The sequence below is a fragment of the Scatophagus argus genome, chromosome 17, assembly GCF_020382885.2.
Source record: "Scatophagus argus isolate fScaArg1 chromosome 17, fScaArg1.pri, whole genome shotgun sequence".
NCBI classification, from domain to species: Eukaryota; Metazoa; Chordata; class Actinopteri; family Scatophagidae; genus Scatophagus; species Scatophagus argus.
Window position 1 is genome coordinate 9962036 of NC_058509.1, and position 20895 is coordinate 9982930.

General features: G+C 41.9%; 1 protein-coding gene across 3 annotated transcripts in view; it reads right to left on the reverse strand.

Moving 5' to 3' along the window:
- The window catches only part of atxn1a (ataxin 1a), an 88133-nt gene that overhangs the window by 25104 nt on the left and 42134 nt on the right, over positions 1-20895 (reverse strand). The gene's annotated exons all lie outside the window — the stretch shown is intronic.

Consider the following 20895-nt stretch of genomic DNA (forward strand, 5'->3'; position numbering starts at 1 on the left):
CTCATTTCAGCCCTTGAGACTTTGCTCTTGTTTGACATTTTCATTGTGTGGCTCTCATTTGCTAGCATCTGCAAAGCATTTTATTGTTTTAGAAACTGCAATGCACATACAGATCATCATTAGAGACAAGACACTGCGTATTCATGGCAAAAAAACCCAAAACAAAACAAAAAAACAACAACAAGAAAAAAAACCTCCAGTGCATCTTGAAAGACATCTAAAGCGCAACAAGCTGACTTAAGTAGACACCCACACACTGACATAAGAGACAGACTGGCTGATTGTCGACAGCGTGCTCACACTCTGTGGGACTAATTAGGCAGGTTGTGGTGGAATGATGGGGATGTTACGGGGATACAAGAGACATGTTCTCTGCTGTTAGTCAGCTGCAGTGTGTGTGTGTGTGTGAGATTGTGTGCATGAAGGTGTGTGGGATGTCAAACATCCTACTGACCCACTTCTTATTTACAAGAAAAGAGGTACGTGGGAGTGTGTGTGTATGTTGCTGTCTAGTTGTGGAAAAGGTTTTATTGCAGCCCGAGGAAGACAGACGGGGGAATGACAGCATGTGTGTGGTTGTGTTTATGTGTTACAATTGTCATGCTGAAATATATCACTCCATGAGCATCTTCCATGTTCTGCATGATGAGTCTAATCTGCAGGGAACTGAGAGGTACAGAGGAGATGAGGTACAATAATAGGACAGTGAGTCTGATACATAAATAGAGAAGGAAACAGAGGAATGTCTGGTATGGCAGACATGAGAAAATCAATATGCTTCCAGAGTGGGATTTGCTATAGTGTCAGGATTAAGTTAAGCATGTGAGCACATGCATGTTAAACCAGCTGCACACAGAAAGCAGTGGAGTTTGTGTACACTGAGGACGTTTGTAATGTGTGTATGTAAGGCAGAAACAGAGGAAGGAAAAATAGATGTATACCATGCCATGGATTAGCAGACACCAACTGGCCAAGGAATCCATCATATGGTATTAAAAAGGCAGGGAAGAAAGAGGCATGGAGGTAAGAGAAGACAGGAAGAGGAGTAAGAAATAGCAAAAGTTTAAAGAAAGACAGAAAAAGCAGGAGAGATCCAGAGGCAACAGGAAAGAAGACAGATGGAGAGAATAGAGAGGACAACAAGGTGAAACAGACAGAGAGAAAGAGAAAGAGGGAGAGGTGATAGCATGGCAGAGAGAGAGAGAGAGAGGGAAAGAGAGAAACAGATGGCAGCAGAGAAGAGGCAGATAGAAACTCGCTGGGAGGACAACACTGGCACAGCCAGCGAGACACAGCAGGGAGTATGAAAAGCTGAAAAATGTCAGTGGAAAAGGGAGGAGGAGGATAGTGAGAAGGGAGTGCAGAGCAGGACAGAAAGTGGGGGTTTCATTCCAAAACTCTACCAACTTTTAGGCAAAATACTGCGATAACCTGCTAGTCTTTAAAGATTTCAAGCTTAAATATGTCACCTGGGAACATGAAGACAATTAATCATAAGAAAGAGGGTAATTTAGTTTAACAAAAGTGATGTAAATGTTTATTCAAACAAATGAGAGTGACATGGAACCACACCGCCAGGATAACTAAGATAATAATAATATAAAACTATGCAGAAAAAATATTAAAACGAACTTAACACAAGGTGGTGCCCCGCCAGACTACCAGGATGGAGCTGTTCTTATATAACCCGGCCTCGGGCAAGACAAAGTGTTGTAAAGACGTTGAAATAGATGCTCACGTTTAATAAGTACAAAGAGTCCTAGAACTTGTTTTGTCAAGCAAATTGATTGTTTATGACAGGAATGCAAACATGACCTTAAATGCTCACCTCGGCTGTAAATCCTTTTTAGTCTGATTAGAAACCTTCTCTTACATCAAACACACACCTCCTTTCAATGCACATTTTTGGTCACAAACACACCCTCACACTCACAAACACATACACACATACACCCACACACACACACACACACACACACACGCAAAGACACTATGTCTTAATCCATCATGTCCAATCCAGAAATCAGGCAGGCTAAATTAGTCAGGAATGGTTCAGCGCAAACCACATTAAGTGAACGGCTGATTGAATTGCAAAGCACAGTGGAGCAGCCAGAACCTGCAGTGAACTCTATGTGTGTGTGTGTGTGTGTGTGTGTGTGTTCTTTGAGGTCTTGTCTGTATTGTACCAAAACGACATTGCATTACACTCATTTAGCAGACGCTTTTGTCCCAAGTGATTTAACAAGTGCATTCAACCTCCAAACAAGCCACTAAGAGCATGCTGATGCCACACAACGTGTGTGTGTGTGTGTGAGAGAGAGAGAGTGTGTATGTTTATCTCTCTCAGTGAAACACAGGGCTCAAAGAGGCGTGTTGTGCAGCTACCTGACAATGTCATCAAGAGAAACTTACAGCGAGCTAACAGGTGAAGGGTTTGGTGTCTTGCTCGGGGTGTTTTGCCAGTGCGGCTGTAATGTTGGAGCGTTCAAGTGACTCAGTGCTTCACATATCTGAAAAAGGACAAAAGCGCAGTCTTTTGTTTGCACGTCCTGCTGTTGTGCTCCGTCACAGTGACTGAATGAGGTCGCAATTTTCGGTCATTTCGTGTGAGCGTGCGTGCGGCGTTCCAGATCAAAAGGCGACAATACTCAACATGTCTGACAAGTGTTCTCTGTGCGAGTGTTTCTCCGTACTTCACTACGTGCTGGAGTGATTACACCACGAATACTTTTGTCCACTCACTCACTCACTCTCCATCACTTCATCTGTTTCGAGGGCTTGCATTCTTCCCATTCTCTCTTCAGCCAAGTGTAGTCAAAAAAATAAAAAAATGTGTTCAGCCACAACCGCAACAGCTGTCGCCAAATCCTTTCCCCGCTGCACAGGGTTTTTTTTTTGTTTCCCTCTGAAGGTTGCATTAAATACAGAAATGAAAGCCAAATTCTTGCTGGATATATCTAAGATTAAAAGTAACAATATAGAAACGGCACAACGAATGAATGACTTTCAAATTAAAACTTGACTTGATTGGGAGATCAGAAGATTTGTATATTTATTCATATTTTTTGCTTTCTAACTGAGCCTTTACACAGAGAAGTGCAGGAACATGTTAAAGCTTAAAACTCATAATTACACATAGATAGGACAATGACACTCACAGGAACACACACACACACCCACACACCCACATATACAGACAAAATACTTTTGTAGCTGACGTAGTGTCTGACAGCTGTTTGGTTGGTTGAGGCAGAAGAATGCACCGAGTCTTTTTATGCGTATGTGTGTGTGCGTGTGAGTGTGTGTGTGTGTGTGTGTAGACCGAGTGACTGACCATCACTGTAATGTAAGGGAAATGCCTTCTTCAACCACAACCCCATTTTCCTAGACTCTAACATGTCTGCCATACCACAAGTGAGGAATCAGCTCTTTGAAAGTTCAAGGTGCTCAAAGAAGGGAGGAATCTTATCTTGGGTGTGCACATGTCTGGAAAGACCGGTGTCTTTCATTTATCGCCATCTTTTATCTAGCTGTTCCATACTCTCTCGCTGTGATTCGTGTGAGTACGTGGCGGCTGTGTAAGGTCCACTGCCATCACAGAAATTCCTCTCACTGACCTGAGCTATTTTTAATATCCAGTTTTATAAGGAAGGTTGTTAGAGGGAAGGGAAGGAGAACGAGAGCTCACAAGCCAGGAAGCAAATACCAATCATTCAGCAAAGACAAACATAAAAGAAAGGTAAGCGTTTCCAGGTCTACAGTACTCTCTCTCTCTCTCTCTGTTTCTCCTTTAAAATCAAACGCCATTTATAGCCATTCCCTTCATGACCCTCCAGTCTAAAAGCTCATGCAAGTGACAATCAGGTATAATTGCAATCAAACCACAATCTAACAAGTAATGCTGCTACTATAAGCTGGCTGGGAGTGAGCTTCAGCCCACTGCACTTCAAATACTGATAGAAGTCATACTTCTCACCCACTCTCTGAAATGAGAGCTGACTTGATTGAATGCTTCATTTACTGTCACAGTGAGTGACAATAAACAAAGCATTTTCACAGTGAGTGCATTAAGAGCGCATAGACTCACTGCTATATATATAAAAGTCAGAACACTCGCAGAATAAACCGGATTGAATGCTAACGTGAAAAGCAAGTGAGGGAGAGCCAGAGTTGTCCTTCAACGTTCACAGTCAACTAATGGTAAAACAATTTCTGAGAATCGGTTAGTTAAGAGGAACAGGAAATAAAGATCAGAGGGGGAAAAGAGTGTTGCATGGCTATCTAGCAGCCTTGTTCAAGTTACTGAAAATTTGTAGTTAGTTAGTTAATAGTGATATTGCTCGAGAGTAATTGATTTACATTGCCAGTTACTGCATATGAAGGTAACTGGTTACAAGGTAAAGTAACTTTTCCCTTGTTACTCCATAACTTTAAATACCTGCTTTGGTTAATGCATAGTACTTTAGTGTTGCTGGGGCACAGTGTGGAACAATACAATTGTTATATTATATTATATTTCACCTATCATTGCACCCATTATCACTATGATGAAAAGTAAGTGGTGGAACAATAAAACACAGCAGCCTTGGCTCCTTCATGGTCTGCGGAGCTACCACTGGGGTCTTTTTGCGATTAGCTTTGTAGAAGCGTGTTGTTTTACTGCATGCTTCAGAAGTTTAGAATTACTGTAATTTGATGTCAAGTTCTCACAAAGGTTACATCTCACCACTATATATTGATCCCTGGACAGGAAAATAATATCCTTATTTTCTTGACTGTGAGCTCACATTGCCTGAACTGTTAATGCGCGCACTCTAATGTTGACTGAGTGATTGACGTCATTCAGTGCTCCACCGTAAGGTCAGGTGATGTTAGATCATAAACCAAAAAATCCTGGGAATGCACTGCACTTTTCTGCTTTCAACAATCCAACTGAAATTTCAGTAAATGTCCAGTGAAAACCATATGACCAAATTTGGTGACTACTTTGTTTAAATGTTCCTTTATGGGTTCAAAATATCTGCAATAACTTATTAAGCACAATAAATTGATTAAAAACACATTGGTTTATCTGAATAGTCACAGAAGCTGAAACAGGTTTGTTTTTATCTCTAAAAAAAGCTGATGTTCTTTCAGTTCATGCTCAGCATTCGGCCGATTGTTTGCACCATCCTGTGGTAACAGGGACAAAATGCAGTTTGGCACATGACAGTGAATGGTCGATCACACTGTGCATTTGCTTCACTGTAATTTAATTACATCATGTCACATTGGCAGAATAACTTTCAGAGACACTTTCCGAGTTTTTACTAGTTCACAAAACTACCCAGTTAGTGAGCAGGCAGTAATCTCCTCGTCAGTCATTATCAATAAAAAGATGACAAGGAAAGCAATTAATCAACAAATAATTTTCCTGCTGACTAATAAGCTGAAGGAGGGACCTGTTGCTTTTAATGTTTCTTTCACTACTCTGTTTTCACTTGTTGTACACATTGACGGACTCTGTAAACACCCATGAGCACACCCTTCATCACAATGCCTCCCGCAGTTGTATAATGACGTAGGCAGGGTAAAGTGGCCTGTCTGAGGTTACACAAGGTTGCATTTGGGTGGAGCTCACGCAGGCATGTACACAAATGCATGCGCACACACACACACACACACACACACACAAGCACAAAGAATGTACGTGCATTTATTTGTCCCACATGAAGACAATGGGGTAAGACAAATCCAAGGCTCTGTGTGTGTGTGTGTGTGAGTGTGTGTGTGCGTAAGCTTCGGCATTAAGAGGGCATGCTGAGAGAATAGGAAGCATGCTTTCTGTGCCAACCCTCTCCTTGGCAGTCAAACAAGGACACTCACACACTCACAAACACACACACACACACACAACAAACACACAACATATACAGAGTGCTGAGTGTTTTTAATTGGCCACTCATTTGCCAGTTAGTGTTCTTGCCACTCTCTTCACCTCACTGTGCTGGCCCCCTGCCCTCGAGCCTGGCAGAGACACAGCTGGACCTGGAGAATGTGTGTGTGTGTGTGTGTGTGTGTGTGATCCTGATGTAATTACTTTCGCAAGAGTGAGTGTGTCTGTGCATGTGTGTGCATCTGTGTGGGCAGAGTACAGGACGATGTCGCTCCAACCAAATACACCTCATGCTTGCTTATGTTTGTGTGTACCTGAAGGAGGTTCAGTTTCCCAGTGAAGCTCAAAATCAGACTCTCAAGTCTTCACATTTTACAGAACATTTCAAGTGTTGTGCACTGGTACTGTGTTGTTGATACTGAGGCTTAAACCAAGGTCAAAACAACACCTACATGAGCAAGCTGTGGAGCATCTTGGTCAAACGGGAGACATAAATATTACAACTGTGGAAAAAAATAATAGTTTCAAGAAACCTGCAGTGGACTTTCTGAGGAACGTCTCGTCTGTGCATAAGGTGTATGATATAAGCAGACTGCATCCTCTCTACTCTGTACACTCACACACACACACACAGAGCTATGAGCGACCCAAGGTCAAAACAAAGAGGATGAGGTAAGTGTGTGTGTATATGCATGTGTGTTAGTGCGTGGGTGTGTGATGACATCATTACTAGAGCAGAGCAGCACTCGATAGCTGATTGATGAAGAGACGGGTTGTTATGGTCGACTGCCGTGAGCTCATTGCCCGGCAACCAGACAATTGGTCCTTGCCATTGTGTGTGTGTGTGCGTGCGTGTGTGTGACCCTATGTGTGTGATTTCAGTCCTGTAGCTCACAGGATGGACGGGTCAGCCTGTCTCACACACATACACAACACCCAACACAGAGATACAGATGTCTCACGCACACATACGTGCACACATACTGCAGCACACATGGATATTCCCAAACTGTGCTGCTTTCCAGATAATCACACAGATGGGCAGATTGATTTTCACACACACACACACACACACACAACAGTAACTAGACAGTCTGGTTCTCATCTTGACTACTAAGTAGCAGATACTGCTGTGTAATTACTGCTTCCAATGCTGTACAGTGGTTGACTAGTCTTAAACGTTTGCCATTAGAACAAAGATTATCTACAGACGTACAGATCACCATTAATGAACAGAATGGCTTCATTCAGTACATTTGTTTGAGCATTTGTAGATGATCATTTCCCCATTTTCACTCTGATCTCTCCCACATTCAATTTGGCTTCATTCATATGAATGGACATGAGCTAATATTGCAAAATCAATGTAAATAATCAATGCACAGCTCAAAACATTAGTTAGTTATATAAGGATAAATAAGTAGGCAACAGTTATAGGTCAAACAGAAATGTACAAACAGAAGGATGTACACTGATATAGATATACTAAGTGCACCCACATGCAAACTGTCATTTGATATGGAGCTGTTTTCTCTCTGAACTGATGGGAGGTCAGGCTGTAACGTGCAGATATCTGTGCCTGTATTTTCAACCAGCAGGGCCCAGACCACATTATGGAATGTACATATTTCTATAATTACATCAGATGTTTTTAGCAAAAGTATAAAAGTTTCCTGGTTAGTGCATGTGGTCAGTTTTCTCATAAAACAGTTTATTCTTTATGGCCATTTCTTTGGGTTTTAGGACTGGTGGTGAAAAGGGGTTTCATTGGTGTTTGTGCCAGCTGTTGGAGCGTCCTTCTCTGGGTTCTGTTACTCCATATGAAAACTTTACTGGTAGGAGTCTGGATCATCTCAGGACAACATTTGCATCTTGCTGTTTGCAATACAACCTGTTCCCTTACTAATTCTTTTCTGCATATTATGTTTTCTGAAGACTCTGAGATTGTCTCGGGTGAAACGAAGGAGAAAGAAGATCTCTTGTGCTCCAGTGGTGAATCTGACTGACTTGCAAAGAGATTCAACCACTCACATGTGCCCTATCAGTTTACCAATCACACACACATGCACACCGACACACTTCTCAGATGACTACTCATTGAGAAGGAAAGCGAGGACACAGTTCGGCTGTTCTTACGTCACCCGAGCAGCAGAAATTTAATCAGGTTCTTAAAAAGAACCAACAACGGCTCTCATTGTATCCAAAATTCTGCCATCAGTTCTTCATGCCTATAGTCTTGTAAGCTGAAAAGGAAACTCATTATTCTAGCCTCTATGGGAAAGATTTGGAGCCCAGATATAATGAGAGCTCTATTAACATTACTGTAAACACACATTGATTTTGCTGGCTTTCCAAACAGATTACAACAGAAATGCTGTCCTCCACCTTACTTGTGTTTTTAAAGAACAAGGAAAACAAGAAAGGCGTTTTGAGGACGATGACAATGATCTGACGGTTAGCTACACGCGGCTGACATAAAATCTGTGATTGTGTACGACTGCTGAGAAAAATGACAAGTACGTCTGAAGCGATATGCAGCAGGTAGACATTGTACAGCTCAATGAACAAAAACATATCACTGCCAAGGTTAGGGGTTTTTATTTCCACTGGGGTCACAATTACAGGATGACAAATCTAACAGGTGATACTATTAAATCTGAGCTCAGCTGAGTGTGGCCCAGTTTACAAATGGGGCAGGGGTGCAACCTCATGGTTTCACTGACCGTCTCATAGGGGAAGGTCACAGGTTAACGCGTCCTTTAGTGAAAGAGCAACGCCCAATTGAGGCGAGTCACTCTCTTTTTCTTTTCCTTCTGGTGTGTCAGATAAAATGTGAGTTAGGGTTACTGGTTGTGTGTTGGGTCGCATTTTCTCAATGAGTATTTAATAATGTGGACGGTGACCTTACTCACTTTCTGTCTGTACAAGAAGGAAGAATATCAAAAGTAGCTAAACCCAGCCTCAAACACCCCACACCACTGGAGAATGAAAGCAGTGTATGTTTGAACCCAAGAGAGATCCAGAGGAAAGAGACAAAAATGAAAAAAAAAATGCGTTGGCAGATGAGCTTGGGGTGATAAAAGAGAGAATGAATAAAAGAAACAGACGAAACACAAAAGAAGAAATGAAGAAACCAAGCTGAGACAGAGTATAATAACAAAAAAAGGAATTGTGTGTGTCTCTCTCCCTCTCTCTTTCACTCTTTCATTCTAAAATGTTCAAAGACTAATGCAACACTCCTGAGACGCTGATACCCACACACACACTCACACACACACTAGTGCGCCCTGCTTGGAGACAAACTCTGCACTACCCTCCTCTGAACCAAAGTAATGATACACGAGAAACTCAGACAGACAGACGAAGGGAGAAAAAGCGTCTGAGTGAGAGAAAATAACAGATGACGAAAAAAGGGAAAGAGGAAGAAATTATACAAATTGTGTAAAAGACATGTTGGGAAAACAGCCGCAGGGGTAATACTGGCCAGACATGTTCACAAAATTAATATACAGTACTGACATATGTGCATTCAGCAAAATCGAACCAGACAAAAGCCCAAAACTCCAGCTACCTGTACGCTGAAATCTAACCTAATTACCATATCGTCAAGATAATAATTACGGCTGTTGTTTTCAGAGCAAACATCTCAGATAAACCCAGTGTACACCACCTGCCCAGCACCAGCAGGCAGTCGGGCAGACAGACTCAGAAACTGACGAGTGATCACAGTAGAACAGTCAGCAGCCTAAGAAGCTGATTTTCTCCATCAGGGGTTGAGGAGACCAAAGCAGAGCAATAACGAGAGAGAATATCAGACTCAGATCCATCACGTGACTCCGGATGAAGGATCTGTGTCTGCTGGATGAGTGAAACAGCAACTGATAGCTAACATGTTCAACATAAAAAATGTTTACGATAAAAATATGTTTACAGCTTGTTATGCTGCGTCCAAGTGGTAAAAAAAAATTGTCAGGCTTATATATTTCACTGTATATGTTTTTATATTGACATACGTCAGCCAGAAGATTCTGCATCAAGACAGCAATATCTAATACCTGGAATCAGTTTAGTCAGTCTCTAGTAAACACAGCAAAAATCACCTTTTGCCTGCAGAACGCAGGTGTGTATGCACGTACGTGTTTGTACGATGGTAACCACAAGATCGTGCCAATGACAGCTATACTGACATTTCATTTCTCTAATCAAAATCATTTCTGTTATTCCTCCGTCTCCAGACAGCTGTCCAAGGTTGCTTTTTTCCCTGCGTCTTTGCCCTGGGAGAAAATTCACAACCTAACATAACATCACTGCATTTCCTCTCACAGCTTAGAAGATGAGTCTTACTCGGCAGTGTGAAAATGTGTGCTGGCCGGGGCTTTATCACAAATCTGCACGGCTGATAAAGTTGGACTCGTTATTTGCTGTGGTTGTTACAGAGGGTGCTTGGTGTGGAGAAATAATATTCTTTCATGCCTTGTTAATTCTGTTTCTCCTCAGTACTTTCACCCGCCCGCATTTTCACTTTGTCTCTGTCTTTCCCCTCACAAACAGCCAAATTCTCTTGTCTCCCTCGCTGGCTTTTTCACTCTTGTTTTTCAAACTCTGCCTCTTGCTGTGGCTGCAGGCTGTGAATATCTTTTGCTCTATCTCATCTTGACCTTCACCCGTCATCTCTCCTTTATCCCTCCAACCTCCATTCCCCACACTTGCAGGTTGAACAGTTCTGTGGCCCCACTGAGTCAGTGTACTCTTGCGGCCTACTGCATGCAGAATAAGCCTACACTTGTCAAATGAGCACTCGAAGGATGTTTTACACACAGCTCAATTCCACGCTCAATTTGTTAACTGACAGAGCGTTTTGATGAAAACTTGCTTGAGTTACTGCACAAGCACCATAACATCCTCAGGTTATTGTATTGTATTGTAAGGATGCTTCATTTTCTGGTAACAGTTTTTAACTAGGTTTTTACAAGATTTATGATACCTGACAATATGCAAACCAAACAAGTACTAACAACAGGAAAATAAACCTGTTTACAGTCTCAGGTAACTTGGGTAAAGGAGGTAAAATTCATAAGAGAAAAAAGGGAGATGGAGCTAGAAAGAAAGGCAAAGAGGGACTGATGTGAGAACAAGCCAGCATTTACAAAGTTGGTTTCTTCAATTTACTCAAACCTCACAGAGCAAACGCCTGACTCTAGTCACATATTGCACCTAACGTCAAACACAGAAGAACACACAGAGGCATGTTAATGGGCGCCATATTCCTTTAAGAGTGTGGATTCTTTTCAGCAGTCACACACTGAGCCACATCTATTTTTGTAACACTACTGTTTTTGAGGTCTCTGCTGCTACATTTACACGGCAACTGAGCACGCACACGCCATCAGAGACGCCAACACATATGCATTCTCACACACACAGATTTGCATACGAGCTGGTGGATACCGAGCATGCTTCCACTGCTGCAAGTGGTTGTCTGCGCACAAGTAAATGAATGGTGCTACTCGACATTAGAGAAGAGTTCAGTCACACATTGTTAAGTTCAGAGGTGTGTGTGTGTGTGCATCACTGAGAAAAAGAGTAATACACCTTAGATTCCTTTTAGCGTACACCTTGAGTTGTCATAGCAGGTAAAGCACATGTCTAATTAATCAAATTAATCATGGTTTCATTGCATTTAAGAGCCTTATTAAGCCATGCTAGTGAGTAATCATACATAATAGGCCTTTTTCACAGCAGACATTCTGACTTGTCATAGCAGGAAAAGCACTGGTGCTCCTAATAACATTAACGGTGACTCTATTCCATTTAAGTGTCACAGTAAGCCATGACAGCGTGACAGTGAGCCAGCATGAACAATAACAGCAACCTGAAACTGGAGCAGGCAATGGAATTCAGCCATCATTAATGTTATTATTTGCACCTGCTTTTCCCAGTGTGGTAAGTCAAAATGTTAAAATGGTCTATGAGGATTCATGTAAGTGGTCAGGTGTGTTGTGTTTCTATGTCTGATCAAAGGCCGAACCAGTCTTTCACAAATTGCAACAAAACACATTGTTGCTATTTTCATCAATTTATCAGCTTGTGCAGTATACAGCAGCAGCTTAGAATGAAGTCATAGTGCTTTTCCTACTCTCACACAACAAAATGTCTGCTGTGAAAAGGATATAATCACAGTGTGCATGAATGCACAATTGTATACATATGTATTCTTAGCAGCTATTTCTATCCCAATATGATGCCACATTTAGTGAGTGAATTCATTTAGAACAATGACCTTGTGAAACCTTTCAGTGAAGATGCTCGCATGATGTTAACCCCTTTTTAATCTGAAGACATTGCATGGCTGTGCTGAGGAGTGCTGTGAAAGACTGTGCTAAAGGGCTAATATGTGTAATGCACTGGTTTGTGTGTGTGTGTGGTGGGGGGGGTAATGACATCATTACTATGACTGGGCGCTGGTTGGTGGAAGGTCATTTTGGCCTGCTGCCATGAGCTCTTAGATCTGTGTGTGTGTGTGTGTGTTTTCTCTCCTCTTCCCAGGAATAGTAGTGACATTTTATTGAGTTCATAAAAATAATGTACACCCACATAGCCGCTCTTTCTCTGCATGAAAGTCAACACATCATGACGGCCCTATAAAATTTTCTTTTTCTATCTCCTTCCATCCTCTCCCCCTGTCTTCCACCATCCTCTTCCGCACCTTTCTTGTTTACTTGCAACTGACATGACATTCATCCCTCTCTCATTTCATCCACGTTTGCTATCTCTACACATGTCACATTGCATACAAAGAAATAAATCCAAAACGTCATCCTCTTTAATCATCGCTAGCACGATCAGTAAATGAAACATTATGTTATTTTTACTAATGATAATAATTCCTAATATACCAAGTAAAAAAACATTCATGTCAGACAGAGAGATAACACAGTCATCTTCTCATCTCTTTCTCTTTTACTCCCTCTTTTTAACCTTCACTGAGTTCCATCCTAAATTTCTTCTCTCAGCATAAATATCTCACTGCCTGTCCCTCCCCTGTTCTCCCCCCTCTCTCTCTCTCTCTCCATTCACTTGTCCCTCTTCCCGCTTTCCTCCCTCCCTCCCCTTCTCCCCATCTGCTCACTGTCCTTCACCTCCCTGTATCTGCGCCGCACACCTTCCATCCAGCCCTGACTTCCTTCACTATCAGTCGTTCAGAAGTTAGGTGAGGTAATACCCACTTAAAGTCATAAAGTCTCCCCACACACACACACACACACACATAGACACATTGTTTGAGCATAAACAGTGTGATCATAAAACTGACACCGTTGTCATTCAGACCTATAGTGCTGGGGAGAAGCACACCCTGAGATGAAGCAAAGGGAGGTGGGGGTGGGAGCCAGGGCGTTGAAAGCAAGACCACAGAGGGGAGCCACTACTAACAATTTATTGCAGTAAATCCAATGCAGGGAAAACTCTGCAGCCAAAAGTGTTCGACTGGAGGGACTTTCATTCCTTTCACTCTTAGTATAACAACATCAGTATACATTTGTGCTTGTGTGTGTTTGTGGATGCGTATTCCTGTAGTTGCAGGGACAAAAATCCATTTACATAGTCACATCGTGGGGACCCGCCTTACTTATGGGGACAAAACTCCACAATGTAAATGATTAAATATTAGGGTGAAGAGTTGCTTTAAGGTTAGGCTAAGGTTAGAGTGAGATTAAGGTTAGGGTTAGGATCAGGCAAGTAATGTTTACTGTTATGGTTAGGTGGTGGTTAATTTTGTGTGTCTGTGTGTGCGTGTCTGTGTGCTCACTCTCTCATTACATCATCACGTGGTGTTCTGGGATCGCAAACACAAAAAGCATACACTCACACAGTACACATACACACACGCACCAGACACACAGGCACAAATACAGACAGAGTTGTTAAGCATTGCTGTGTGCATCTCTGTGTCAGTGTGGATATACTACAGTGAAATCATGTGATTGCAGGGGCATCCCTGGTCGACTCTCAAAGAGCTTTCATGACACCTTTTCAATATGACTGATTTAGCGCTTGTAAAGAGAGGAGGGGGCAGAGGAAGGGGGAAAAGAGAACTAGAGAGGAGAAAGAATGAGGAAAGTGAAAGGGAAGTGAGGTGAAAGTGGGGTGAAACAAAAAAGACGCAACATGCTCGTTGGTCTGAAGAAGGAGAGACTAAACTAAAACCTGCATCAAGGCCGTAAAACAGTGCAGAATGGTCCTATTTAATGACTAAAGAAAGACAGAAATGTGTAGAGACTCAAAGGCACAAGAGACACAGACTGACAGAAAGTAAACAAAGTGGAGCTGAGATAAAACAGGAGCAAGTGTGTGAAGCCGAGTCAAAAGCAGGCAGAAATACAGACACAAGCGGTGAGAGAGCGACAGAAGCTCAGCTCACATCGCGGTTCTCCTACATTTTTCTATCCTCCTGTCAGAAGCACACAACACTATCGAACTGTATGCATATATAAAGTCTACACTGCCGCACTGTGACTCCATGTTGTGAGTTACCATTTAAGAGTGACTGTACTTTTAAATTTTCTCTTTTCACGTTTGCTTTCATTCTGCTGTCAATAACCGGTCCAAAACAGAGGCAATAAAGGCCTAATGCTTGCTAATAAATGTCAGAAGTGCACTTTAACTCTAACACTGCAGACCAGTGTTACACATGATACTAAATGAGTGAGTATGAGTCTGACTGGCTGACTGACTGCGCAGCTGTTTGAATGGCTGATGGCATGGTTACCTTAACAGCTGTCTGACTCACTGCACAGCTGTAAGACTGGCAAACAGACAAATTGATTATCCATCTCGCTGGCTGGCTGCCTGCTTACTCAACAGCTGTCTTGCTGACTGATCAAGTTGGCTGACTGACTTAACAGCACAGGGACTAGCCTACTGACTGCCTGGTTGGGTAAAGAGGGTCTTTATAGAGGACGCTGTGTTTCAGAGTATGTGTGTTTGCATGGAGAGAAGCTGCAGCTATGTGTTTACTGTCTGTATGTGTAAGTGAATGACTGGTTATGTGTGTTGCTCCTCCATGCACCGGGAGGGGGCCTGTTGCTCTCTGCTGTTATACAATACTTATTGTATAACAACTGGCAGTGTGTGGGCGGCTCCCGCCATCTGGAGAGATGCAGCCCCTGCTGTGCCTGACACTACACACTGTGTGTATGTGTTCATGTGCTTTTGTGTGTGTGTGTGTGTGTGTGTCTACCCTGCAGCTACAAATAGATAAAGCATCATGTACAGTAGGTCGGCTCCTGGGTTCATGTACACGACGAATTAAAGGAAGGTAACCGAGTGCTGTTTTTTTTTTGTTTGTTTTTTTTTTTTTTTTGCGTATTACGACTGTTCATCCTCATGAAAGCCACAAATGTATTATTGCAAAAACGTATGTATTGACAACTGTATGCACAAACAGGGATTCTTCATCATACCTATATGGTAAGGTCCTCTAGGGTTTTGACAGCAGAGAACAGAAACTGAAGACTTCATTATCTGGCTTAGCAGGAGACAAAGTCTGCCAATGCTGTTTCTCTGCTCATTTTGGGTTTCCACAGAGATGGACTCGAGCAAACAAACAACGTCTTGGAGCTCTTCGTCCACAAATAAACAAAGACACGCTCTCAGGAAGACATACATCGTGCGCACACACACACACACACACACACACACACACACACTAACACATACACTGGGTAAACAAGGTGCTGAGAAAATCCACTCCATCAACTCCAAGTTAGTGCTCAACAGAGAACTGTTGCTATGGGGAGGAAAAGCATGGCTTTCCAGTCTATTTTAAGGTAACCAGTGTTACTTAATTTTTTTCACTGCATATATCAGAGTCAAACAAACTGTGACAGAAAGCATTGCCACAACACTGTATAGCAACTGTCAGATGCTTTTTAATTACCAGGCTTCATTATGTGCCCTCCCTGCTGCCACTGATCTGCACCCAATCAGTATACTAAAAAGGAATGAAGATATCTCACTGCAAATCAAGCTTGCCAGATGATGAACTAAATTATGATCTATAAGGTGCACAACTGACAATCAACACTTTCTATTCTGAAGGTTAGGGAACAGGTACCGCCCTCTATATCAAAGGCTGTTTGTATGAAGCTGGTTTATATGTGCATGTACACAAGTTTATGCATGTTCCAGTATTCTTTTTTGTCTCAAGGTGAATGTGTAAGATCACAGCGAGCGAGGTGTTACATTGCCTCTGTTTTTAGCAGACGACTTCACACCTCAAGAGGAAGTCACTGGAGCTCACATCCTGCTGATAGTGAATCCCAGATTTTCTTTTGCAACCATCACCTAACTCATTGCTGATAATTATTTCCTGAATGTGTGTTGATTTGACACTCTCATGACTGGCTGTGTTCCTGTGGTTTGTATGTATATATGGTAGATATATGTAGTGAACTAAAGTAATGACATTCAGTTTGTTCACTGAAGTTTCAGATATCTACAAAACTATTTGGTACAGTTTTTGCAGCTGTTTCATAACTAAACCTTCAGCGGGTGCCGGTGTGGTTAAGACTGTGTTAAGAGGAACTGAAAAACAGTTCATTTGAATGTAAATAAGATAAATTAGAAAAGTTCTGTTGCTTTCTTGAAAGTCCAAAAAAGATCGAATGGATAATGACTCCCAAGGTTCAGGTGTTAGAGAGGCTAATTTTAGTCCTCCTGCTTGACAGGTAGGACCCATCCATGGTGTTGAAAAGAAGGAAATGTGCGAAATAAGGAGAAATTATAAATGAATAAAAATAACTGCTCTCAGTGTGAAGTTATGTGGTCTGCGAAGAGGAAATGTGTCTCCTCACTACCTTTGTTGTGTCCTCACCTGCTGAAGGACAGAAAAAAAAACATCTTCCTTGAATTTACACGCATACATATGCACGGACGCACACACAGGAATGCAAACCTTGGAGAAGCTCAGACAACAGTGCAAAAAAAGGCAATTCTGAAATTGGATATAAACACTTTTATCAATCTCTTGTGCGGTCCAGTAGGGTTAAGCATCATCTTTGTTATATTGAGACAAATTGAAAACTGTTGATGTTTTCCCTTATTTTGAGGAATAAAAACAACCATTCTTAATTAAACAAAATAGATCAACCTTCTGCATAAATCTGTATTTCATGTTGGTTGTGCAAAAGCAGCTGTTCAAGAAATGTTCCAAAAGCAACATTTGTTTGTTTTCCCATACAGATTAAACATTCCATCAAACAACAAATAAACAAAACTAAGCATCTGATCACACATCTAACATAAACTTATTTATTTTTAAATAAATAAAATGACAGGAAGTGCGTTCGTGTCTTGAGCCGAGGACAACAAGGCCTCTCAGCCTTTTCAGGTAGGCCAAGTGCCTAGACACGCGCCTGGAGTCTGTTTCACAACATGTGCAACATGAAAGCTGCAATTTGCATTATACTCATACCGATTTGTGTCACCAATTAAAAAAAGAGCACACTTGAGCTTTCATGAGTTCTGTAGCACGCTGCGTGTAAAAAGTGCCAATAATTGATATGGAAAAGGCCCGAGGGTTAATGAATTCGCTGGGCTAAACGCTGCTGTACACATGATAAAAATTAATGGCCATGGAAAACTAAACTCTGGATAACACCCAGGTCCTAGCAGAGCACACAGGAAGACCACTGCTGTTATTACGTCATATTTCATCCTCACTACTTCCCCTTTCTCCCTGGGTCCAAACAGGAAATAGTTCCGACATAAATCCCTAGGGCGAGCGTAATGAGGCCTGCACTGTATATGTGTATACAAGTGGATGTGCGTACAAGGCTCGCATGTGCTTCGATCTGTCTCTTGTTTAAGACTTCTGTACAGAAACACACACAGGCATACACACACAGGTCTGAAAAGGTTATGGGAACAAGTCTTTGGCTGCAATTCTGGGAGTGAGTGAGTAAAAGAGCAAGAGAAGAAAACAACAAAAAGCAACAGCCTGTTTAGAGCAAGCAGGGTATAAAACATTCATACATGTACATGAGCTGAAAACATGGCATTTGTTTTTATATCTGTTGAAAGGCACATTCGTTTTTGACTCCTGTCAGGCTGCTGTACAACTGAAAATCAGGCCGCTCTGGATTAGATTTGACTAGAGAAGAATTTAACTGCAGAGCTTGAGCCAATGGAAAAATACCAGGGAGGGGCCTCATAAATAAGTGGACCAATGACAGCTCGTATCAATACTGAAGCGCAAAGAGAACAGAAAGAGCAGTGGCATGAGAGGCAGAGAGACATGGAGGGAGATGAGAAAAACCCATAGCAGAAATCCAAAGTCATTCGGGATTACTGTTGACACTGTTGATTTTGGTTTACTTTACTCTAATATTTACATATACTTTTAGCATTGTTCTACATCACAGTAGGACTCCATTTACTGATTATTTCCATTTTGATGTTGTATTTCCAGACATACTGAAAAATGTCCATTAAAATTTTTCCAGAGCCAAAGTTGATTTTTCCAAATTACTTAACATCTGCTTTTAGTTTACTTGTATAGAAGCAGCAAATCCATCCATCCATCATTTTCTATACCACTTATCAATCAGGGTCGCGGGTAGGGCCTGGAGCCTATCCCAGCCAACAACAGGCGAAAGGCGGGGTACACCCTGGACTAGTCGCAAGTAAATCTCGGGGTCAGAGCAGCAAATCTTCATATTTAAAATGTTAGCATTTTTGTTTAAGAGACGATAAGCGATGTTGACTAACTGTTCATATTTGAGACCATACAGACATTTGTGCCAAATTTAAAGAAACTCCCTGAAGGCATCCCTGAGATATCATGTTCACAAGAACTATGCAGATAGACAGATGGACGAGATTGACAGATGGATAAGAAGATACATGGTTATCTTCTTATCCAGGTGACCTGTGCTGCGTCGAAGGTGGGACACATCATGTCTCCAGTTCCTAAATTACCATCTCTAGTTGCAGCTTTTTCAGCAGGCAAATTGGGTAATTTGAGTGTTGCAAAAGCTGTCAAACAAACGATATCAATAAGATTTGGTGTGTTGAAGATGCCATTTTCTTTTCAAATAATGATGAGAGGAGTGGGCATTACATCAGTGTTCTTCTAACTGAGTGTAAGAGTATTATTCTAAATCTTAACTTTCTGTCTGTGTTTGCTGTCGTAGAGCAGGGTGGAGTCTTACGAAAAAAACTGCTACTGTGGGAGTTGGGGCGACGCAAGACAGTAAATAATGACTGTCTCAATGCACATGAGATTTTATAGGCAGTAATAGCAGGCTGTAATATGGGCCAAATCTGTCCCCAGGGACAACACTGGATTAACCAACATCACTCAAATAACACAAGTGCACACACACACACGCACTAAACTACAGCTTCACAAATAAAGCTAGCAGAGAAAAAAAAAGAGGGAAAGAGCCAGGGAAGATAGGATAGAAGAAGATAGGAGTGTGTGTGTGTGTGTGTGTGTGTGTGTGTGTGTGTGTGTGTGTGTGAGAGAGAGAGAGAGAAAAACGAGATCTAAAGAGGGAGAGAAGAGAGTAAGAGATGGAGAGCGAGCGGAGAAAGAGGACAGGCGTTTCAATTATTCACATCTCCTGCTTCATTTAGAATAGAATCTGTGGCCGAACTGGACCCGTGTATCCTCCACACATGGCACGTCATCCACAGCGGCTGGCTCACTCTCATAAACTCTGTGCCTTCTCTGTGCATGTGCATTTGTGCAAGAGCCTGCAAAAGGATGAGGGCAGCTCTGCCAACTAGCAGACATGGATTTCTATTAAAGGAGTAATGTAGATTCATTAGTACTGCTGGTGCAGTGGGAGGAGAGGGGAGAGGGCTGAGAAACATACTGCATTACATCTTTACGTAAGAACTCTTTTTCCATTTACGGGGTCCAGTATGTTCAGCACCTGAGTGCTCTAGAACACACAATAAAAACAGCCACAGTACTACAACCAACACTGTCTAAAAAACCTGTTCCTCCAAAACTGGAAACTCCATGAGTCCTGTGTGTGTGTGTGTGTGTGTGTGTGTGTTTGTGGACTGTGCATGTCTCTTTGCATGCCTGTTTGTTCGACTCACTGCTGCAGCTGAGAACCACGTTTGCATGTTTGTTCATGGGGTGATCTGCATGCACTGTCCCATGCTTCACACTTTCCAGGAATTGTCTAGTTTCACTATAAAATGGAATAATGAACAATGAGGGAAAACACACGCTGTTCCCCGGAAGCCATTACTCGAAATATCAACAAGCTGAGGATAACAAGCAGAAGAATCTTACTGTTTTGTGGGTAAAGATTTCATCATATGTACGAAAGAAAAACCTTTCAGCTAATCAGACTGCAGCTCAAACAGAGCAGATGGCGAGAGAGCAAGAGCATTAAAGGCATGAGGACGTGTGTGTGTGTGTGTGTGTGTGTGTGCAGCTATGACACAGGTTTGAATTTGTAATGATTTACATGAGTGCCTGTGTGTTTGTATATGTATGTGTATGTGTGTGTGTGTGTGTGTGTGTGTCTGCTCCTGTCATTCCCGGTGACCTGCAGCAGCAGGCATCTCTGTTATGTAATCCTTGCTGTCAAACACATTCACACGCCTCCGCACATGCACACACACACACGTAGTGTACGCACACACACCTACTAGCGCCTTCAAACAGCTCAGAGGTTATTCTCAAGTCACAGTGAGAAAACCTTGCGTGTTATCTCAGCACAATCAAGTTGTCCCTCCTGCAGCAGGTAAATAACTAACTATTGTAATTAATGCTCACATCATCTAGACTGTTTTTAGAAATCATTTCAAGTCAAATCCTAATAGCGACAGTCCGCCTTTATATTCATGGCTCTGGAAACCCTGGAAATGCTTTTGATTCATTCGTTTTCTTGTCCCAAACTCACTTATTTCACATATTATTACATTTTTTGAACATATTTCTGAACGTGACATTATAACAATTTTTTCTTCCCCGCTGTGTGTGTTTATGTAACCTC